Consider the following 4,781-nt stretch of genomic DNA (forward strand, 5'->3'; position numbering starts at 1 on the left):
TTGGGTGTTCTAATGGGCCCAACCTCTCTTTCAAACTCTCTTCCAAAGGCAAGGAATGTGCATGCATAAACCACAAAGTGGCAAGCTCATGCTCAATTGGTAGCACACACTCTTGACCATAGATCAAAGAGAAAGGAGTGAAACCTATTGCCTCCTTAAAAGTAGTGTTATACGCCCACACATCTGCTGGTAGTTTCTCATCCCAATCGCTCTTATTCACATCCATAGTTTTTCTTAACATAGTTAAGAAAAACTATGTTACTAGAGTCTTATTAGTGCTTTGAACTTTCCCATTGGTAGAAGGCTTATAAGGAGTGGTTTTATCATGTCTAATGTTAAAATAAGAAGTGAGATCCTCAAGAACATAATTAAGAAAGTGTGTCCCCCTATCGGATACAAGCTCTATTGATGCCCCAAAACAACAAATAACATGACCAATCAATAATGAAGCAGTAGTGCGTGCATCATCACTCCTCACCTCTCTAGCCTCATACCACTTTTCAAGTTTATCAGTCCAACAATGATGTAGGATTTCCCATGCTTAGATGTAGAAGTGATGGGCCCAACATAGTCAATGCCCCACTTCTCAAACAGAAATGTGGCCATAATAGGGTTGTTAGGTCGCAAACAACTCTCAAGGAGGATGGCTCGTTGGCAAACATCACACCTCTTACACCACTCAAATGATTCCTTAAACACACTAAGCCACCAGTACCCTGATCTCAAGATCTTCAATGCGGTCAATTTCCCGATGAAATGTCCCCCACATACATTATCATGAAACTCTTTTAGAATATGAGGGATCTCTTCTTGTGCAACACAACGGTGATAAATTCCCTCAAACCCCTTTTGATATAAAGACCCATCGATAATAGAGACTTTTTTTTATGGGTAGCTATCCTTTTCTTAGCATCCTTACTCATGTCTTAGGGAAATTCTAGAAAACAAATAATGAGAAATTTGGCCATACCACTCGTGAGAAGGCTCAATGCAAAACAAATTGGGTTCAAGTGCAATGGGCTCATCAGCACAAGGAGATACATTAGCCAAGCAATCCACAAGCTTTTGTAATGCAAGAGGTTTGGATTTAAACTCATAATCAACTGTTTGCAACTCAACAAGCCATCGCATAATACGCTCAAGGGGCTCCAACTTATTCATCATAAGGTGTAATGAGTCCTTAGACACATATATAATGGAGTGTTGCGTGGATAAATATGTGCAAAACTTCCTAGCACTCTCTGCAATAGCTAAACAAGCCCACTCTACCCAAGTATAGCGTGTCTCAGCATCTTTTAGCTTGCAACTATAATATGCAACAAGATGCAATTTTTTATCATAAAGTTGAGCAATGCAACTAGGTAAAACATAATGCGAGCAAGTGGAAAATAAATGAAAAGGTTTGGAAACATCTGGTGGCTTAGAAATAGGAGCCTTAGTAAATGCACTTTTAATGGGAGAAAAGGAGGTCTTTTGAGGTGTCCCCCAAATAAACTTTTACTCAACCCTCAAAAGACTATTAAGTGGTAAAATAAGATATGACGTATCCTTAACCAAATGGCTATAATGCTTAGCAGCCCCAAGAAAGCCTCTAACTTTATGAACAGTAGTAGATGCAGGAAAGGTGAGGATGGCCTCAACCTTTGTAGGATCCATAGCTATCCCATGTGTACTAATAAGATGTCCCAATAAAATACCATAGGAGACTCCAAACACACATTTGCAAGCATTCAACGCAATGGACTTCTCTCAACACTTTTGAAACACAAAATGGAGGGCTTTAAGAAAATTTACTCGAGTGGTGCCCACGCCTATGTCGTCCATAAATATTTTGATAAATTCTATAAGGTCATCACGAAAACTTTCATGCTTATATCTTTTATATGCTGCAACAGCATTGCATAACCCAAATGGCATGACATGATATGAAAAATGTCCCAAAGATGGTGGTGAAAGTGGTTTTAAGCTTATCTTCATCAATTACAGCCATCTGGTTCTATCTTGAGAACCCATCCATAAATCCATAAATCTCCCTCCTAGCTAAAGCATCTAAAATCTGATCAATAAAAGGCAAAGGATAGTAGTCTTTGATGGTAGCACTATTAAGTTGTTTATAATCAACACATATACAAAGCTGCTTATTTTGCTTGGGTACAACAACAATAGGGGAAACCCACTCAGTGTTATCCACAAGAAAAATTAGCCATAAACAATCAACACATATACAAAGATGCTTATTTTACTTGGGTACAAAAACAATAGGGGAAACCCACTCAGTTTTATCCACAACAAAAATTAGCCAAGCCTCTAAAAGTTTTTTTTCTACAAATAGACCCCCTCTCAATAATGCTCTGGCAATCAATACTGACATAGACAAATAGGATTAGCACCTGGTTTAAGTGGGATGCGATGCACAACTAACTCGGGTGGGAAACCTTTCAACTCCATGTAATCCTATGAAAAAATTTCATGATACTCGTGACATAAACAAATAACGTCCTCCCTTAATGGTGACTTTAAAGAATCGCCCAAAAGCACAACTATGTCCTCCCCCTTTATAGGAACCCTCACAGTGTCTTCCTCTCTAACCAAAGGTGGAGTCTCCTCATCCTCATCAAGGGTAATCTCAATAGAATCAAGGTAAATACAATAAGAACTGGGTGTACAGGAAGAAGTAGAATTCGTAATAGAAGAAGGATAACGTGGCAAAACCACCCGAGAAGATCCTCTACCCATTAGTAGCTGCCCTCTAGGGATATCAATAACACAGTCAGTCATCCATATCCAAGGTCTCCCAAAAGAAGCTGGTACTACCCAGGTCTTGGACTAAGGCGCAAAACATAACAATCAATCTCCAAGGTTTGGCCCGCCATAGTAATGGGAAAACCTTAGATGAAACTTTCAGCACTCAGAGAACAATGATCACCCATGCGTAACCTAGTAATAGGAACTCCATTGAAATATAGCCCAAGCTTGGCAAAGGTAGAGTAAATCAAAACATTGACGCCCAACCCACCATCAACTATAGTATGTGGGATCACAAGCTAGTGAATCATGCACTTCACTCGGGGACACTCTTTCTCAGGGAGAAAGGAATCCACCTTCTGAACAACAGGAACAATAGGACGCACCCCCTTGGAAGAACCCAAATCTCTGTAGTACCTTCTCAAAAGAGCACGGCTAGAAGGAGAAGTGAGAAGGTATTGTGGTAGGGACATAGTAAGATCCACTCGGTTAAGAGAAGCAACAAGTTCAAAAGAAAGAAAAGGATGCAATAACTTACTTGGGTAGGGTAAGGATGCACACAACAAGGTTGGGGCAAAGGTTCAAGAACAAGAAGAACAACATAGGTGGGTGGGTGGGTAGCAACATCGGGTGTAGGGTCTCTCTCCTCCTCAATAACTTTCTCTTTTCCCTTTCGTGTAATAGCATGCATAGGGAACGCAACAGAATCAATCATATTAATTAATGGATTATTGGTTGTTGTGGGTTCCAAACTAGAACAATCCATGGTTGGAGAAGTAGGAGACCATCTTTGTAAAAGTGTCCAACTAGGGCCTGGAGGTCTCTCATTCCCTCTATGATGGTTCATTGGACCAGATGGTGGTAATGTAGAGTTGCTATTCATCATGTGGAAAGTCTAAATATAATAGTTTTCTTCAGTATTCCCCTTACCTAAACATTTCTCGTAAGTGCAGGTGACCGTGGGACAATCTTTGGAAAGATTTCCAGTATGCCCCCAGTATGACACACAATCTTAGTGGGATTAGGCTCAAGGCGACGAGCAGACAACAAATTTTGTTGTCGCTTCAAAAAGTTGACATCTAGAGTCATAGCTTTCATGTTTTCATTTAATTGGTTCATGTAATTAGTCATCATGTCTTTCAAGTCCTCAATACTAGATGCAGTGCTCTCATAATCATCCCCACCCTTGTGATGCATGGAAAGTGCAGTGGTAGAAGTAGATTGAGGATAAGTCACAAAATCTTGGGGAACGTGAGAAATCGGTGTCGAGACATGTGGAGAGGTGGAAGTGTTAATAGTGCATGTAGGTGTTGGGAACAAAAGAGGTGATGATGCAGCTTGGAGTTGGGGTGGGGTAATAGGTGGTAATTGCAGAGGTGGTGTCGATTGTAATTGGGGTATATAAGATGGGGCTAGTAAAGATAAACTAGGAGTGGACATGGATAAGGAGTGTGGTGATGGCCATGGGTAGTACGATGGAGATGGCCTCGCAACTAGTTCTAGTGCACCTGTAGGAACTCTTCACATTAACAGTAGACGTGATAGCAGTATTCAAATATTGTGGAGCTTGAGCCCTCACTAAAATTTGAATACTAGGATGCAATCCCCTAAGAAATGATTCCATGATGGTAAGTGGATCAATGTTAAAAGTGAGAGTATAATGGTCGATAAAATTCATGAACCTTGTGGTGGCTTGCTCAATGCTTTAATGAGGATAATTTTTCATAAAGGAGCATAATTGCTCAAAAAATGAGAAAAAATTTGGAGGTTTGCAAAAAGCGGCTAAGAATTTTTGCTGCTCGAAATCGGCAAAACTAGGAATAGAATTTTCTTACACCTTGGAAAACCAATTCAAAGCTTCACCCTTAAGTATGGTGCTAAAATGAGTCATTACATGTCCCTCCTCAACAATATGTGATGTCAAACAAGCAATTTTAAAATTGTTTACGTGAGCTACAGGATCTTCTAAGGGAGACCCATGAAATGTCGAGAGTGGGATGAGTGGTGCGTCAAGTGAGCGAGGTTATCTGGTACCA

At 40.2% G+C, this 4,781-nt stretch overlaps 1 pseudogene; it reads right to left on the reverse strand.

Moving 5' to 3' along the window:
• Window positions 1–915: 915 nt before the first annotated feature.
• On the reverse strand, window positions 916–4,369 carry LOC147443431 (uncharacterized; annotated as a pseudogene).
• Between the last annotated feature and the right edge of the window lie 412 nt (window positions 4,370–4,781).

The sequence above is a fragment of the Adiantum capillus-veneris genome, chromosome 14 (genome assembly GCF_014529385.1).
Source record: "Adiantum capillus-veneris isolate H3 chromosome 14, ASM1452938v2, whole genome shotgun sequence".
Taxonomy (NCBI): Eukaryota; Viridiplantae; Streptophyta; class Polypodiopsida; order Polypodiales; family Pteridaceae; genus Adiantum; species Adiantum capillus-veneris.